Source organism: Falco rusticolus, chromosome 5 (genome assembly GCF_015220075.1).
Source record: "Falco rusticolus isolate bFalRus1 chromosome 5, bFalRus1.pri, whole genome shotgun sequence".
Taxonomy (NCBI): Eukaryota; Metazoa; Chordata; class Aves; order Falconiformes; family Falconidae; genus Falco; species Falco rusticolus.
Genome location: NC_051191.1, coordinates 63,319,569 through 63,339,160, shown reverse-complemented (window position 1 = coordinate 63,339,160; position 19,592 = coordinate 63,319,569). Strand labels below are relative to the sequence as shown.

Genomic DNA, 19,592 nt, shown 5'->3' with positions numbered 1-19,592 from the left:
CACCTGATTCCTCATCAATCTGCAGTGAAACAAAAATCGTAATATTGCCTCACAGTTACATGTCTTCTGCCTGGATTTGCATTTGTAGCAAAGTGATGCTGGAAATTCTCTTTGAGCAGGACTGGAGTAGGCTGTAGAATTTCTAGTGAGTGTTTACATCCACTTCTCCAGACAGCAAGCAAACATAGAAATGATCAAAGAAGAAGGTAGGTAAGCTGCTGGCTGTTGTCTTCTTAAGTTAGCATCCTCTGAGTTCAAAAGATAAAGAAATAAAAAATACATTGGTTTTATAGTCATTTTCTCAGTTTCTGTTGCCAGTAAGCTATTGATAGGTTAAATGTAATTAAAAAGGAAAACAGCAGAACTTCAGTGAAGTAACAGATTTGCGCTGTTGTAGCTGAAAGAATGATTTGACATGGTTAACATTTTTAATTGTCAGAGCTACAAACTTTATGATATGCTAAAAGATCGTCACTGCCTGACAAATTTCCAGTAATGTATATTCAGCCACCTCCAATTATTCAAGTAGCAGTTGAATCACAAGACTTACTCATGGATATTTGGTATTACCCTCCTTCTGAGATTATGTATTGGACCCAGATCAGTCAAGGATCTTGCCACTGTAGTGGCAATGTTTTTAAGCTCTGTTTTTTCTAGGAGTGTTTGCAATGCACTGAGAAGACCTCGTCTGAGCAGCTGGATATCCTTGGTCCATAAGACTATAAGAATGCCACTCTACTTCTAGAATACATTGTTGAGTTTCAAATATTGCAGTGTTTTCTGAATATAGGATACAAATCTTAAAATAAATGTAGCGGATGGGACTATGTTGATGTGACAGATAGATAGGATAACCAGTGGCAGATACAAGGCTTTTGGATGGCGAAGGGCATCATCAAGGTCCTCTTCTGTGAGTTGGTGTTATACTTTCACCATCCTCACATGAAATTTCAGAGCTTATAGCCATGCCCGAGTCAGTGGCTGCCATCCTTTAGAGTCTCGCAGCCTCTGACCATTACTCCTTGGTCACTAATGCCTTTGAGGTGGACAGGTCTACCACAGGCAAAAAGGTTATGAAGATTTCATCTTCCAAACCTCTTTGCTCCAGTAGTGCTGTGGGTGACATCTGGTAAGATCTCCAAGCCTTTGGTCTCCATGACTTCCTAAATTGAGAGAGGGGCTTTGACAAGTTTCATATTCTCCTGGTCCCAGCCTATTGCAGCTACAACCATATACATTGTAAGGCTTTGCACAACCTCTAAAGGAGATTTATGGATTTCACAGCAGATTTTTGTGCAGGGACTCATGATGTGCATTTTCAACAACTCCAGCCTTGGGCTTGGTGGGGATATGTCTACCTCTGTTCCAAGAAGGGAAAGGTTCATGCTGTTAAGGTTTTGTGGGAAATGCCATATACCCTCTGTTGTTTGATCATAAGGCCATACCCTGACAACAAGGGTGCATCTGCAAGGTTTAATCATGCATTTTCTGCATGTAGACTGGAAGCAGGAAGAGCTTTCAGTCATGTCTCTATCAGACAATGAGCTTTGCACAGCACACACACTTGGCTCCAGCACTCCCAATGATCTCCAGTTATGGGTGTCTTCTCAGCCCTGCACAAACTCCATGGGGATGCAGGTGAGTCTTCCATCTACATTGACCAATGGGGACTGGTTCCCTTGGGGCTGCACACATGGACCTCTTCTCCCCTCTGGGGGCACTGAGGGACCAAGAAAGCAGTGGTGTACTGGACGTTCTCTGCTCTGTACATGAGGGTACATGGAGCAGAATGAAGTGGGGTAATTAAACAGCAATGCCTTCTTGCAATGCCTGTAATGAGAAGACCAAATAAGAAAAGCTTTTGGAGACATCAATGTGTCATCTTCCCTCTTCTGAGGGAAGGGATGGAGAGTTTCTTCACACCCTAGTGCACCCCATAAGGTGGCTTGCTTCGTCCACTCAGCCCTTAGGGATGTGCAAGCCACCATCCCTTTAGCTTACTCTTATTATGTGGTCTCTAACTTCCTCTGCCCTTGTTGCCCCTCCTCTGGTGGCATGATTGTCTGTGAAGGAAGAAGGCTCTCAGGAAGTCATGACGCTGCCTCCTGTGTCATCAGTGCCACAGGCATCCCGTGCTGGGAGAGCCAGATGGCACCGCAGCCCAGCAGGAAGGGTGATGGTGTGGAGGAGGGGTTGCCTGCTAACAGATCCACAAGCAGCAGCAGGAAGAAAAAGCATCAGGGGTGGGGAAGCTCAATAAAGGCTGCAAAGGCAGAACTACACTTGGTAAGGAAACAGGAGGTTGGGCTGGTTAAGGCCTGGAGGAAGGGAAAGGAGTCCTTCAGCAAGGTAACCCTCCCTCCTGCCATTTCCCTGGTGCGGGGCAAGAGCTTCTCCCGTGCTGCTGCTCCCACCTTGCAATGGGCCAAGGGCACCTGTGGGCCCCACTCCTGCCAGGCCGTCACCCGGGGGGGACAGGCAAAGCAGACATAGGCAAGGCCTGAAGGAAAGGCCCAGGATAGCTGTAAGAAGAGGTGCAGCTAACAGAAACAGACTGTCAGAAGCATTCAAATGACACAGCGGGTGACTGTCAGAAGAACTATAGGCGGCAATGCCCAGTGAGGAGGAGGAGCTGAGCAGGGGCTCGCTGTCTGGCCTCAGATAACTGCATTATCATGACACGTCCACATGTGCAGCTCACCCAGGCCCTAGCAATGAGCCAGGCACTTTTACAGGTTAGAGCTGGGCCATGAGGTTTCTGATGCATGCAGTTCCTCTGCAGGAGATTTTTCCTACAGCTTATGGCTCCAGTGCATTTCAAAACACAATAGTCCCCATGGACAGCCTGGCAAAATCCATCCCTTCTCCACAGCTTTGAGACCAGCGCTTTAATCCCACCAGAAATCTTACAGCTCCCCTGTCCCTTTCCTTCTACTTCAGAGATGTTGTAGTAAAGGGGTGCACAACTGCTCAAGTCAGAACTGGGGCTGATGGTAGAGGAGATGGCTGGCATCTGCTCTGTGGGGGAGAAAGCTGAAGAAGTGTCCTTGGATGTGCTGTCCAGGAGCCTGCTGTGGGACTTGGGGTCAAGGTGCCAAGATTGATGTCCAAGGGCTCACATTCCTCCAGACTCTCCTACATGGGGACACTAGATTCATGGAAATGGAGGGCAGATGCTGGCTCAGTTACATGCTCCCTCCCAAAGACTTTCCCAAGCTCCCTGTACTGGGCATAGGGCCAACTGCTGATTATAGTTACCGGCCTGCAAGACTATCTTCATAGTATAATGCACCACTACAGGCTGGGGTCGACCTGTTGGAAAGAAGCTCTGCGGAGAAGGACCTGGGAGTCCTGGTGGACAGCAAGTTGCCCACGAACCAGCTGTGTACCCATGTGGCCAAGGTGGCCAGTGGGACCCTGGGCTGCATCAGGAGGAGCATGGCCAGCAGGTGAGGGAGGTGATCCTGCCCCTCTGCTCTGCCCTGGTGGGGCCGCACCTGGAGTGCCGTGCCCAGTGCTGGGCTCCCCAGTTCAAGGGAGACAGGGAGCTGCTGGGGAGGGTCCAGCAGAGGGCTGCCAAGGTAATTAGGGGACTGGAGCATCTCCCTCGTGGGGAAAGGCTGAGAGAGCTGGGCCTGTGGAGCCTGGAGAGGAGAAGGCTGAGGGGATCCTATCAGTGTCTACTAACATCTTAAGGATGAGTGCCAGGAGGATGGGGCCAGGCTCTTTTCAGTGGTGCCCAGTGACAGGACAAGGGGCAACAGGCACAAATTTCAACACAGGAATTTCCATCTAAATATGAGGAAAAACTTCTTTACCTTGAGGGTAACACACCACCAGAACAGGCTGCGCAGAGAGGCTGTGGGGTCTCCTTCTCTGGAGACATTCAAAACCTGCCTGGATGTGACTGTGCAACCTGCTGTGGGTGAGCCTGCTTTAGCAGGGGGTTGGATCAGATGATCTCCAGAGGTCCCTTCCAACCCTGACCGTGCTGTGCTTCTGTGATTCATCTTTGACTTTTTAAGGCAGCCTTGTTCACCACTTCTTTTGTAGGTGACAGTTGGTGGGAGTTCTTGGCCTTCTGAGATTCCACTGAGTTAGCTTACCCCTTGAAAAACTCTTCTTTCTCTCATGTCACAGGTTCATGGGAAACACAGGGCTCAGGCTGCAGTTGTCTGAATTTTTTGGCAGGTGGAAGAGGGAGCTTCCAGTGCGGTAGAGGAGAGCAGAATTGTGGGGAAGATAACACAAAAAGAAGAATAATGAAAGACATGTTCAGCAAGGTGATTCAACAACAGAAGGCAGGAAAGATGAGAAGGGAAAGGTTTCAGATCTGAAGTCTAGATGAATGAGGATAAGGTACCAGATAGGCAGACACCACTAAAGTGGTTGAGGACTGGCAGCTGACAGTGAATAGGAAGATGTATGCAGTACTTGATTCTGAAATCTCCTTCTGGCTTTGAAGCCACTCTCCTGGATCTGAGAATCTTCTGGGAAAGCATGTACCTTAGCAACATGCTGGAGGTCCTTGTAGTGGAAAGTCCACACAAGGATGAGGGACCCATGACTCCACTGAGCACTGGAGTGCTGTGGAGTAGAGCTCCTGGTTTGGTGTCATCCAACAGGAATCTATTTTGTGCACACCAGCACCAGTTTGAGAAACTAGCCAACATATGAAAAGTAGGGACAGTCTGGGCATTTGCTTCAAAGCTACCCTATTGCTATGAACCGAATTACTAAGGTAGACAGAATGTGATTTAAAAGTACACAATATGTCTGTTCATGGCCATGATCAAGAATTTATATTAGATGCTGTATTAGTAGTAGTAGTAGTATTTCCTTAAGGGTTCTATTTAAAGGTATACGTTTAAAAAGAAGTAATATGATTACTGGTTATTGTTTCTGGCTTTCTGCAACATGGAGAAAACTAAAAAGAACATTTTCTGAACAGGACAGCTCTGTGATGACACAAGGAACTGCACTCATACTTTGCTCTTCTGCCATGTTGTAAATATTTCAAACCCAAGTAAGTTTCTGTAGTAGCTGATAGATATATTGATTTTGCAAGTATAAATCTTTGAACAATGTCACTTGCATTTTTTTTTTTAAAGACCAAATAAATTGAAAGATCTGCAGCCCTAAGGAAGGGAGGAAATAGTAACCGTCTGTGAAACTTTATTTTCACAGTAGTGAATTATTCGCATCTCTATTGCCTAAAGGTTAACTTCTATTGATTTCCTAAACCCTAAAGAATACAGTGTGAGCCTTCAACTTTGCAGATGTCTGAAACTCTGCAGAACTGACATGGATAAGTTCTACCATCTTTAAAATAAGATTTTTTTCTAGCTTTCATATAATAATTTTCTTTCATGTTCTAGTTTTGCTAAGTTTAGCTTGTGGTTGAGTATCTCAAACCACCGCCATATGAGTGGTCAGGGCTAGAACCAAACTTCTCCACCCTTGCTTTGCATCTGCCCCACGTGCACCAGCTGTGGTCTGGAAGCTGTGTAACTGTTTTAGATGAAGGTCAGGGGTTATCAGCTGTGATAGAGAGCCACTCTTGGTGCCTCTCTACCTCCCAGACTGGCCTGAACCCTAGCATCCCTGAGCACACACTGTTGGGTTTGTTTCCATCGGGCCCCTATGCATGTAGCTGTGCCTTTTGTTAAGCAAACTCTGTCTTCATCAAGATTTCAGGCATCTTCTATAGCAGAATATCTCCTTTTACCTATCAGACATGCTACTATTAGTCACGTGGTAGAAATAAGCAGGGCAAACTTGGTTTAGTTCAATCTGTGATGTACTATTCGGGAAACCCCAGAACACAGCAATGTCATCCTTTGTTGATAATATTCAGGAAGTCAGTCTTTACATTCAGAATTTGGATTGCCTATTGATTATTGTACCTATTTGCTGGCTTACTCATAGAAACTAGAGATGAGAAAGATGAATTAACATCTTTTGCTCCCTCAGTGCTGAACCGTTTTATTTGATTCTTACCCTAGCCTAGTTTATCAAGATGATAAATCTAGCTTATCAAAATGTGCATTTCATAAAAAATAGTGCAAGTCTGGAGGGTTCACTGTTAAATATTCTTTGTTGCAATATTTCACATTTTTAAGGGTGAATTTATAGCTGGTCACACTTTTTTTCCCAATGAAGATAGGTTATAAAGTCATATCTGGCAAAAGGGGTTTTTCTATAGCTTCTTCCTTTTGTGGTATGACAGTTATCTGCACCTTGTTCTGAGAACTCGGAGCTGAAAAAGACTAACCAGTAAACATAACCGTAGCAGAGATCTGGGCTGCAAAGCAATGCCCTCATAACCAGAAACTGATAGAAGACAAAATTTTATTAGGAAGCTCCCTGTTACAGCAAGATGAGATGTGTTTTGGGGAACCTTTGAAGCTTAGCTATGTCTGTCCTACAATCTGTCACCAATGTGGCTGTGCTGTGAAGAAGTACAATCCCTAGTTGATAGAGCTGTGCTGGTAAAAACCTTTAGTGTGATTCCACTGCATCAGCAAAACTGCAAGAAGGATGTATATAGATATTTACATGTTTGTGTCACTCCACCACTTTATTGAACTGAAGTCTTTGTCCTCCAGTGTCTCTCAGTAGTCCTTTAAGCAGAAACATGGGTGCCAAGAACAATTATTGTAGCTAAGAAAGTGCTAGAGGTGCAGGGCTATTGAACCGCAGCAAGTGAGGCAGAGCTGCAGAAAAGCTCCTTATTGTTACGGTTTGACGTCTCTCTTCCTCCACATAAGTCTATGCCTTTCTCTGCTCATGCTTCGGTGAGTGTCTCTCCCATAGGCTTAAATTCTGCATCTCAGCAGCCAGGAGGTACAGGTAGTAAATCCTGAATGCAGACAAGGGGTGCTTAAGATCAGGAATCAGCCCTCAGGATGAACTGAGAAGCTGAAGACAGAGATGATGGCTGAAGTCTGCCAAGAGCCAGAAGAGCACAGCAGCATGCCAGATCCTTGCTGGATCAGAGTGTATCAGCCTGGTCAGCATCCAGTAAGGGGGCCCAACTGGGTCTGCAGTGCTCGTTTTGTGGTACAATATCACTGCTAAAGCGATTTTACTACAGAACTCCTCTCAAAACTAGAACAATTTAGTTTTACTACAGAACTCATCTCAAAATTAGACCTGCCAAGCTAATGCAGGGCAGAGCCTTGAAGACAAATAACCATGTGTTTATATAGTGCATTTCTTTTTACCAGCAAACATAAAAAAAAAGCACACTGACTCCAGATTACGATGTCAGAGATACATGAAGAATATCTGTCACTATGACAGGATCATAAATCATTGCGCTGGAATCCTGACATGCCTTTTTTTTGCTGGCAAAGTTGTTCTTTAAAATGGGATATAATTAAGTTGCTTAGAGCCACATATTATCTATTTTAAACCTGTTATTTTTCTTATGTGGAAAATGTCAGATGAAATGTATCAGTTTCATTTAATTTTGTTTTTAAAGCAAGCTAGTTAAAAATAAAGACCACTAATATACCACAGCAATTCAGGATGCTGCTAAGAATTGTCCCATATGAAGAAATTATAAGGAAAATGAACCTGTGAGCAATTGAAACAGTGCTGCACATGCACCAGCACACCATCCTGATGTGAAAGACAGATAAGTAGTAAGAGACCAGTATGGCTGCATCCAGAATTCTCCAGTGACCTGAATATCAAAAAGGAAATCCTACAAAGTGTGAAAGTGAGGGCATGTGAGTGAGTGAGTAATAAAGCAGTAGCACAAACATCTAGGGATAAAACTAGGAAGACTAAGTCACAAAATGAGTTGCAAGTCTTCTGGAGCATAAAAGGGAAGAAAAAGACTTCTATAAATACCAAGAATTTAGGGGAAGAGAAGGGCAGAGGCACAAATAACAGATACTGAGTAGAGTGAAATGTTTTATTGTTTACTTTGCTGCATTCTTCACGTGCACATAAACATTAATGATGGGTACTTAACAACGCTATTTTTTTAACAAGAGGAAAGGACATATGCCAGAATAGGGAAAAAAACAAGTGAAAGAATATTTGAATAAATTAGATGTCCACAAGTCTCTAGAGCTTGCTGAAAATCACTTAATACATACTGAGCTCTCAACTTTGAGAGTTCCTGGAAGAGTGGATAAGTCACCAGGGCCTGCAGTAACCATGTAGCCTAAGATGGAAATACAGTCAGGATCACATGTCTGATCTTTGGTAATGATCAGAGATTTGACATTACAATATACATCTTGCAAATTATTTTGAAGAAAACACCCATTCAGTTTAAAGACTTGCTCTTTCTTAATTCTTGCCATCGTGGCACATGGTTTAAAAGGAAAAGGAAAGAAAAAGAAAGGAAAGGAAAGGGAAAGGGAAAGAGAAATTTAATAAGCTTTCTTAAATGTGGCATTCACAGCAGGCTCACATTCTGGCACTGTTAAGAAGTTCTTGGCTGCAGCCCTGGTTTGCAGAGTTATAACCATTTCTGCTTTTAAAAATGGGAAATCAAGAATCTAGGGAAATAGAGAATACTCTGCCTAACTTCAATACCAAGAAAGATAATGGGACAGATTCTTGAGAAGTAAATGCATACATGCCATGGGAATAGTAAGGTGATAAGAAACAGCCAAAGTGAATTTGTCAAATTAATCTAGTTTCCTTCTTGAAGAAGGCTACTGGTCCAATAGATAAGGAAAAGCAGTAAAATGACTGTATATTGACCCAAGATGTATCTCAACTTAAGGTTTTTCACACTGTCCTGTATGCTCATAAATGAACTGGGAAAATTTGTCCCATTTGAAATCATTCCTAATTCAATCCACTGTTAATGTAAACCTAACACATGATTGTTGGTAGCTGCACTAGGAGGACATTGAAAAGGAATCTTGCACAGCTCCCAATGGATAGGCTTCTGTACGTTTCAGACTTATAGATGACAGAATTAGAAATAATTATATGCTCATGAACTTGGTAGATGACACCATGTAAAAATTTGCAAAATGTGCTCAGGGACAGAAGTAGATTTCAAAAGTATCTGGATGGGTTCTGAAATCCAACATTAAAAATTTGAACAATTGTAGAGTACATTTGGGAGGATGAAATCAAAAGCACAACCACAGAATGTCACTGCAGAGAAATATCTAATGATTAATGAGGGCCATGAATGAGTCAACAGTGTGATGCTGTTGAGGAACAGACATAAATGTAATTCTAGATTCTCTTGAATTGTCTGCTCAAAACAGTAGATGTAAGACGAGAGATAAGTAGTGTGCTCTTCTTGGCACTGGTGAGGCCTCAGCTAAAATTTTACTCTTATTTTACTTTGAAGCACCATAATTTAAGAAAGATATAGATAAGATGGAAACAATCCAGATAAGATCAAGATCAAGAAGGTAAGAAGTCTGGAAATTTGGATCCATAAAGCACGGCTGGTTTTTTTTTTTAAATCTAGACAATATAAAGCTATATGTGGTTCAACAGCCTTCAAGTATGTAAAAGTTTATTATAAAGAGGGTAGTGATACGTTTTTTTCATGCCCATTAAAGATTTGGGCAGAATGTGAAGGATTTTTTTTAGCTGTACTGTAAGAGGTATTATAGTAACATGTTGTAACTAGTAGAAAACATTATCACTGGAATATATTACCTAAAAAGTTTGTATAATCCCTGATATTAATGTTTTTAGATACAGATCAGAGGAACTGCCATCTACAATTATGAAGACAATTGTGGCCTCTCTTCAAAGTTAGGAGATGGACCAGATGAATACTTTTGTAGTAGGTGGCTGAGATCCCTGGAACCATGACAGAGTGTACAAGTTATTACAAGGTAATCCGTAACAGGCTTTTGCTAAGGAAGCATTTGAAAATTGCATGTGTAGCCCTGGACATATTCATTATGGAAGATTACACAGGTTGTTCTCCGGACTTCTTGAAAAAAAACCAACTTGTTTTCCTTTGGTTTTGTGTGGTGGGTCTTTTTTTTGTGTTTTGTTTTTTGTTTTTTATTCTACCTCACAAAGGTTAAGTACAGCTTTGATTAAAAGTATTGAGGAATAACAGACTATATAACCCCTTGAGAGCCCATCCAAGTCTACATTTCCATGATTCATGTGCAAACTACAGTATTTTTTCCGAGTTATCGAAGAGCTTTGCAAGCACAGGTTAACTATTAAACGAGTTATTCTCCCGGGGCAGTAATGACCTAATCGTTTATGATAGTACTCAAATGAGGAATTAAACAAACATATCCAAAATAAACACAGATCAAATAATCTTTGCCAATGGAAAAGGACAGAATCTTGTTTTTGTGCCAGTGGGTCTGCAAAACAACAGCACAGATACAGACCTCGGTAAAACTAACATGTCAGGACTTCTCAACCTGTGAGAAATCCTGAATTTTAGCAATTGCTTTTATTCAAAATTTTAGAATTTTTTCCAATTTTGAAAATTAGAAAAATGGGAATGGGAGATGAGAATGAGAAAAAATGTAAGTGTTCTGAAAAGACTGGAAATTTCTGAGGGCTTGAATTATAATTTAACATTTCAACATTCAAAACCCAAAATGTTGCAGTCATGGTGTACCACACGTATATCTTAGGTAGGGGAACACAGTGAACATAGGAGCCGCAGTCCTCCAGGGGACCTACTAAATGCAAACCAGAATTATAGTGCAAATAAAGCAGCATTCTGCAATATGATTTTTTTTGTGTTAGCTCAAACCAAATCTTTTTAAAATCATAGTCCCAAAGGAAAACTGAGAAAAACTAAGGTTTTCAGAAAATGTGCTCTTTGCTTGAAATTCAAAGCTGTGTAAAACTTCTGACAAACTCTAGTCACTACTTAGTATATAAAAAAAAATCTCAAGAATGTTTTCTAGAGAACTCTGTGGTCATCACAGTGCACTGTGGTGTTGACCCAAATATGACTGTAAACACTCGAAGTACCTGAAGTCACCATCATTATTTTAGGCTAGTAAAAAGATGGTCATAAACCTCTAAGATAAGATCAGGGTCTGGACAAAATATGACTTTCCAGAAATTAAAAAATGTTTAGATTTGGTGTTTATTGATTAGGCCACGCTTCAGTGACTGTCTGCTGGTTCTTTTGTTCTTTTAAAAATATACATGACTTTTGGACACCAGAATAATGATTTCATACTGCGTGAGAACATTCTCTTTTGTAAACAAATACTGGAGCTTGTGAATTTTGCTGTGCAAATGGATAAATACTAACCTAATGGATTTGGCTAGCTTCAGGTCTACCATTAGACACCCTACCCTTGCTGTAGAATAGTAAAACACTGCCTAGGTTCAAAGAACCTGGGACAAACCTGTCAGGTGTCAAGGACAGCCTTAATCCCAAAGTGCAGAGGGACAATTAAACCAAACTACCAAACCTCAGCTCATCTGAGCTTGCTTAGGGCAGCCCTGATGAGGCAGGTTCATTGCTAGCACCGATAAACTGAAGGTGGATGGTTTGGTCTGTGGGCTAGGATGTTGCATATAGCCCCATGCCATATGCCAACAGCCTAAAGTGTCTTAAGCAGCTTAAACAGCTTTAAGCAGCTTTGAAGACTTAGACACTTTAAGCTTATAAAGCAGTTTAAGCTGCTTAAACTGCTTTAGGACTTTAACAAGGTCCCCACAATGCTGCTCCTCACCAGGCGAGGGAAACGAAGCTGGCTGCATGCTGCGGCTTCCTTGCCATGGCCTGGAAGGAAGGAGCCAGGGGCTGGCCACAGCCAGGAGCCTGCGCAGATGCAAATAGCTGGTATTTACATATTTTGGCAATGATGTATAAAATAATGAAAAGTATACTCTCTCCCCTTGGTAGGCTCATTGTTTCTTCCTCTTCTCTAGCTACTTCCCTTTCCCCAGCACCTCCTTCCTGTTTTTCTATTTTTGCTCATTTTGCTCAGGCTCTTTCAGTATCTATTTCCTCTCTAATTAATTCTTGCTAAAGAGATCAGTGGAGTGCTCTTACTGCAGTGATACGCTTTTATGAAGAAAACATGTCTTGATTCAGCCTATTCAGTCCACAGAACTGTGCTGGAGGCAACCATTCATTTGTATCACTACTGTTTAAGCTAAATCTAGAATCTCTTTTCTCAAGAGCAGGGCATGAGTTGACAGAAGCATTGTGGAAAAACACAGCTGCATAATCCTAGAAAGTACCAGTGGCAGCCATTAGATTGTCACCTACAAAAGCGCGTAACCAGACGGGCTGGCATTGTTCAGATGAAGGAATACAATGCACTGAAGCTACAACGTGTTCCCTGGTGTGTTGGAGGTTTCAGAAGGGATGTAGGGGGAGGAAGTCTGGGGACAGCTGTCCAGAAATATGGGTAAATATGTCTTCCTACATTGGTAATCTCTCAGAGCTGAAAGGACTTTGTTTTCAGTTTTCACTCTGTCTTTCTGAATTTGAGGTGGGCTGCACAAACCACAGATCGTTCTGTTCTTACCAAAGGATGTAACACCCCCTCCCCCTTACATACAGACAGTGGTGTGCAACGGAGTGGCTGCTCAGTTTAGTGGCAATCATCACCATTTAGTGACAATTCACTCTGCCATGTTAATAACTAGGGCTGTGGTCATGATGTACTAGAGCACCTGAGCTGGATGTGATGTCCTGGCTGCTGAGGACCCACTCAGGCCTACATCATTGTGTTTTTCTCATGTTTGAATTCCCTTTCCAGTTCCTTTAGTAGGAACGTACTGCTCTTCTCTCTCATATCCTTCACTCATTTCCTGGGGTCATAGCCTAAATTTCTCAGGCGTTCTCTCTTCAGTGCCCTCAGCTTAACTGGCCCTGTATTTTTCACAGGCTTATGTAGTCCCATTGCATGTAACTTTGTATACATCACACACTAATCACAATTTAGCTGCGAAATGTAACTGTGAATCTCATACTCAAACAGTGTATTCTAAAGACTTGAGGGTGTAAGCAGGAAGAGGGATCACGGTCAGCCTTACTCACGGCTCTATTTTTTGCTGTTTATCTACGTTATGCATTCCTAGATAATGTTGCATATTACCATAGTGTGTATTGCATGCACAGCATGTCCAATGTGGTGTATTTATACAAGCATCACTTAACACTTTCGTTGAGGCTTGATTTATACCAAATGCTATTTTTTTCCAGTAGCCTGAAAGAATGTTTGTCTCCATTTTATTGAAGAAAATGATTTCTAGCATGATCTTTTATTTTTGAGTGATCAATACATTCTAATCCCTTTTTCCATTTATCTAGCTATCAATTATTACTTCCTTCAAAATGTGTTCTAAAACTCTGCATATGATACCAATAGGATCCATTAGCTTGTAAGTGATTGAATGACTTCTGTTTCTTAAATACTGATTTGATATACTCCCGTCAGGTGACACCACTTGTAGTCAACAGGTTTATTCGTAGTGGAGTATCGGAGCCATTGGAGCATGGTTTCTTTGGGTTCATGCCTGGTGTCTTCAACATCCTCCTGGTAGCCCCAGCTCCTTCTCAAACTCCAGCCGGTTCAGAAGGAGAAAAGGCAGGTTGCCTGGGCTGCTCATGGGCTTTGTGGTCAGTAGAACAGTGTTAGCTGATGTGTTCAGGCAGCTCTCAGGCTGGAGAAGGTGGCGAGCTGCACCTGCTATTGCATCAGCTTCAACAGTGATTCGGGTCTCACTCTCCTCTAGGCAGTTGCTCATTTGCATCAATGATTAATGATGGGAATTAATGAGGTTAACTAATGTTAATGATGAGGATGGAAAAATAATCCTTTTGAATTCTGAAAAGCTCTATGTAGTCACTTATTCGTAACATATTTTCTTCCAAATATTTTTCTCTACATCTGAGAATAAAAAGGTCCTGTTTGTGTTACGAGAGTTTGGGTAGCTTCAGATCTGAAGGATTTTTTTTAAAATTTGTAAACCAGAAAACATGTAACACCAGGTATCAGGTCATGTATACAGGCTGCAGTTTGGCAGACATTTATGCATATGCTCAATTTTCAATTGGAACTCACCTTTGGCTTCCAGGAAAATTTGGTGTATGCTAAAATTAACTCTGCTGATTCGAGGCAACAGCAGCACTGCATGTTTGCATGTCTTGGTAAATAACTGTGTATGCGCCAAAAAAATTTTGTTGACCGCGTTGAACTTAGTGAGGCCACACATCTGTACTGATGCGCCAATGGAAAAAGAAATTTTTCAGAGCTGCTGTTGGACCAAATCACCAAGTGCTGGCAAGCTGTGGGGGCCCTGTTGTTGGGCAGATCACCAGGTGTTGGTCCATCACGGAGGGCTACTGCTCCTATTACTGGCTGCTCACAAAGCAAAAATGTAAGGGACAGCAGACTCACCCTGCCTTCCTTCCCCAGACAGCTGTCCTTAATGAGTCTGTAGGATTACAGCTGACCTTGCCACAGGACAGCATGGGGCTTTATAAGCCAAATTGCCACTTCTTCTCCCCCCTCTATCTTCTTCAGCATCATCTCCCAAACCTTGGCATTCCCACCACTGTTTAATTCTTTTTTTCAATGATGTTGTTTATCTGAAATAAACCGATAGTTTATTTCAACTTGAAAAAAAACCAGCTTTTCTTTAAGTTTGTTCCTTTTTTTATTATTTTTATTTTTTTCAGTTTCAGTGGCTAGCTTCTTTGGCTAATGGATGGTACTGTGGATTGTCATGCCTGTGAATACCATTTCCCTAGATTGCAACACCAGCCCAATTCTTTGGCTCTGCTGGAAGCCATCCTAACAGGTGGGTTAAGGTTAAGATTTTAGGAAGAAAGCCAGCATTTCCACTCTACCAATATTAATTTCACACATTCCCTCTTGCATTCTTGGTTCTGTAATTGGGCTGTGCTTCCATCTCCACCCATATCCTGTCTTGACACACATCCGTCTGCAGATGATGAGGGAATGATGGGTAAGCCAGCCAGCCTGCATGCTGAGTCACCCCAGGAAGGTAGTCCGTCATCCGGCAATTAGGACGGAGAAGAAGGAAGTGTGCCAGCAAAACAGGTGATCTAAGCAATGCATTTCACCACACATGCCAAAATGGATATTACACAATGCTGTGCTATGACACAGAAATGTGGAGAAGAGCGTAAGCATGCATTTCCAAAATGGCCTTCAGAGTAGGAATTAAAGAAAAACCAAAACTCAGCCTATTTCTTTTCAAGGACCACTTTAATACCAAAGATGAATATAGCAATCAGAAATGGACAGAGCAGTGGTATAGTATAACCGTCCCAGTGTTTTTGCTCAATTTTATTTGGCTGTCTTTTCCTGCTCATGGAGGCTTGAAAGCAGGCTCACAGATAAATTTATGAGTATGTGGCAATTATGCTATTTGTTGGATCACACATGCAATAAATGGCTGGGAGTAATGTGCTATTAGCCTAAGCACTAATGTCCTCACTGCCTCTGATGCAGGTACCCGCTGGGTTCTGCTGGTCAGGCAGATGGTAATCACATGTAGAAGCGCCAGTCTCCATCACTCCTTACGATAGGCGGATGCTCAGTTTTGCTGAGTTGCTATCTCTTATTTTGATTTTTTTTTCTCAGGATTTTAGGGCTTTTTCCATTAATATTTTTTTTCCTTCAGTCCTTGAGTGACTGCTACCAACTCAACAATTTCACTTCTGTCCTTGTTTCTACTTTTTTATATATATATCTTGCTTGGTTTAAGTTTATGTGCTGTCACTCATAGCCTAGCAATGTTTTTTCAGTAAGGCAGAGCTGGGGTCACACAGCCAGCCTAGGCCTTGTGTACAAATAGTAAGAGTGTGTGAAAGATCAACCAAAATGGTGGGAGGGAGACTGATCTGTGCTTTCTGTCTGACGTATTTCTAAGCACCTTGCTGCCTTAAAAATGTGGACCTTGCCAGATGGCAAAAGGATTCTGAGAAATAGATACTGATATGAGCACCAGCTGGGGTCAGATGTGCTATGTAACTGATGGTATTGGTGATGGTGTTTGTAATTCCAAGCAGAAAAGTCTGGGAAGGATGGACTTCAAAGGGAAAATGACTTAGAAATCAGTGACATGAGGCTGAAAAAGAAACAGTGCTGCATGATATTCTGACTTTGACCATGCACAGATTTATAAGAAAAAAAATGTTCACTGTGAGGATAATTAATCACTGCCACAGGTTGCTCAGATTGGTTTGGCAGTCTCCATCCTTGGAGGTTGTCCAGACACGACAGGATAAAACCCTGAGCAGCCTGGTCTGAGCTCAGCGTTGACCCTGCATTGAGTGTGGTGGATGGACTAGAGACCTCCTGAGACTTCTTCCAGCTTGGATCATTCAGTGATCCTGTGAATCGAGTTACTGTTGAAGCCAAGGGTAGGTGAGGTGAGAAAATGGTGTTACAAAGGGAGAATTCTCAGCACGATGTTTCCCAGTATGACTGAGTCTGTAAAACTTCGCTGCTGCCATCATGTAAGGTGATCCCATCTCTCTCCAGGTCCTGTCCTGGTGTTCCTAGTCTCTCTCTTGAGCTAGTGCTGGCCCTCGTCCAACATCTCTGTGAGCTGTTTCAGCTCACCAACCTGGCAGCAGCTGATTAGTTTTTTTAAACTGGTTGGCTTTCTGCTGATTTAGTTAGCTGAACTATTTCACTAGGAGACAGATGAGCACCACAGCATGAGGAGGAGGTGGGAACATGTGGTTAAGATTGGAAGGAGTTAAGGCTGGGCAGGGCCCTTTCGGTGGGAGTGAGCCATTAAATTTGCCTTGCTGCTTCATGAAACAATGCGAAATGTCTGCAGCAGCTTCAATACAGGCATAACAACAAAATGCGTAAGCCCAGAAAGGACGCATCATAAAGAAAATAAAAACTCAGAAATAAAAATTCTTTAATGCTAAGACTGATGAAACGTGGAATTATAAAAAGGAACATGAGAGCAGACAAATCAGTGAAAAATAATGTTCAAGGAAAGATCAACAGAAACATATTAAAGGCAGAACACTTGAAACTGAAGCTCCTGCCATGGTAGGAAACCACAGATCTTGTTTACCAAGTTACAAAAATCCTGTGCGGGTAGTTTAAACAGGAAATGGGCTGATCAGAAGCAAAGATAAGGAAACATACAACAGAGACAAAATAGATGGGCAAAGCATTGTAAAGAAGTCAGCACCAAAACTCAGCCCTACCTTGACATGACATTCTGTGAACATGAGATGATGTGACTTCAAACAACAGAAGATTGCCACTAGCTCAGCAGTGATATCAGAAAAGCAAGCTGTAGTCTAGCAGGTAGCAGCGACAACGCAATGAAAGATAATTTGTTCATAGCAGAAATGCTGAAATCCCACGATGTCACTGCAAAAATGATTTAAAGTCATTTAGTGATTTAAAACGTTGTTGAATAAAACCTGGGGGAAACCGCCCCCCCCCCCCCCAACTTTCAATGACGTGAAGTTAACTAACTAACTAACGTGAAGTTGTTAAAATATTTGAATATGACACTGGGAAAGTGTCTCTCTGCCCTGTGCTATAGGGGAGGTCATTTGCAGTGGAATGCCACACAAGATGACATGGATGATGGATGCAAAATTGGAGAACAGCCTCTGGACTCAGGCCCAGAAAACTGGATATTCACACAAAAAAGCATCCTGAAATAACATGCTATGACAGGCTTTGCTCATCACTAGTTTCATTGATATTTTTTTTGTTAAGGTTACTTGACAACAGCTTCTGGAACACCTTGTGGAACTACAGCACTCAGCTTGTCCTCCATCGTCATGGCCTTGCAGAGGGATGGATGGCTGCATATGCGAGTGCATCTAAGTAACAGACCAGTTCACTTTGAACACTGGTGTAAAACAAGGGCACGCTTGCTTTCTGTTTCTGTTTTGCATTATCATACATAGCTGCTATGCAGGCAGCACAAGTAGCAGCCTACCATGGGGTGGATTACACATACCTTGGAAGCATAAACTGTGCTAGTAGCATTGTGTTACTGAGCCATAGACCTGAAAAAAGCTGTGAAGATACATAACCTAGTAAAAAAAAGCAAGAAGCCAAACAGGACACAAAATCAGCCATCAAAGCAAACATCCCTGAAATCTTAATACCAAGCATCAAAGTCATGTTAGAAAACACAAATCCTGGGAAAGTAGAACAGATTGCCTGTCCTGTCCATATCCCACTTCTGAGTAATTAGGAAGGAACTGACAGCAAGGATTGGGAAAGAATTCCACCATTTGTACTCATTTCAGCATATAGAAATGCAAGACATTCAGTCCCAGAATGAAACCTAGATTTTAAAAATTATTATTTACATGTAATTACAATGCTAAAATAGTCCCTGGAAAGTAGAGACATCAAAGATGCTAGAAAACTAGATGCATTGGAAAAAAGTGCCTATGAAAAGTCTGAACACTGGGCTCTATCCTCAGCATAGAGTGGAACAGCCCACCAGCTCACCTTTCACCAGCCAGCAGGGAGCACAGGATGTATTTAGTGTGTGTTCTCGGAATGGCAGCCCCCAAGAATCCCCCACGAAACGATCCTGTGTAGACCCGTGTGTGTGCAGCAGAGGATGTTCATTAGAGATCTTAAGAAGAGCTACCTCACGGGGCTGACAGTGATCAATCTCAACCGTGTCCACCAGAAACACCAACAAAGGACAGAAAGGAATGGAAAACACTCATTTCCACTGCATGTCCCAGTCTTGCTATTGGAAGAACACAGTAAGAATAACGTAAGTGCTACTGGACAATCAGATACGTTCCCCATAACTGCTTTGTTTTCTCTGTGAAGAAAAAGCCTGCCTTCGCTAGCTTGTTTTGTTAGCTGCCACTGGAGGTAATAGTTGTGAACCTTACTGAAGGGGAGGAAAATAAAGCTTTTGCTCTAGAGATGAAGAGAGCAGCTGATGTCCAGACTAAAGCACTCTGCCAAACACTTCAAGGAGCCAGGGGCCTGTTGCCAAGGCCGTGTGATTGCTGCAGTCATGATAGACTGGGGAGAAAGTCCATGCCAAGAAGAGTTGGCAGGTGTGGGACTCAGGTAGTCATGCCACGGTAGAAATTACGTGATCCCTGATTACAGGGATTTTGCCTTTCATGTATCTTCAAAGATATCTGGAGCCTACCGGCATCGTAAGCAATGATGGTTTATTTCTTATTACCCAGACTGAATTACAGATCTTTAATCAAACCGTGTTGCATTAGAGACAGTTCTGCTGTTTCACCATAAATATTTGGGTGTGCAATCTGGTGTTGATCTGCAAGGTGACCAATATCTATAACATAAGTGGTTATTTTTTGAGTGATCTACCAAGTTGTTTCAGCTTCAGCTTGTTAAGTTTGAGCTTAGATCTGAGCATGTTTTTGAGGTGATGCTGTTGATGTAAGAGGGTACACAGACTCCTGTTACATTGAATAAATTCAGGATATATCATCTCTGCTACAATTCCCAGCCATTTTCTCAGCCAAGTTTTAACACAAAACACTATTTCTGTGCTTTTTTTTTTTTTTTTAAAAAAGTAAAACTCTGCAGTCTGTTTTCAGCTTTCTTCTACTTTTCTCATAAAATCAGACCCACACATAGCCCAGATTTCTCAATGGTATCTGGTGAAGTTTTTCC

General features: G+C 42.2%; 1 long non-coding RNA gene across 1 annotated transcript in view; it reads left to right on the top strand.

The window, feature by feature from the left end:
* The window catches only part of LOC119149005, a 113,028-nt gene that overhangs the window by 77,806 nt on the left and 15,630 nt on the right, over positions 1–19,592 (top strand). The window contains exons 3-7 of the long non-coding RNA XR_005104552.1: positions 9,691–9,833; positions 12,119–12,350; positions 14,630–14,751; positions 14,902–15,014; positions 17,679–18,705. This is a non-coding gene — a long non-coding RNA (uncharacterized LOC119149005). The remainder of the gene's footprint in view (positions 1–9,690; positions 9,834–12,118; positions 12,351–14,629; positions 14,752–14,901; positions 15,015–17,678; positions 18,706–19,592) is intronic.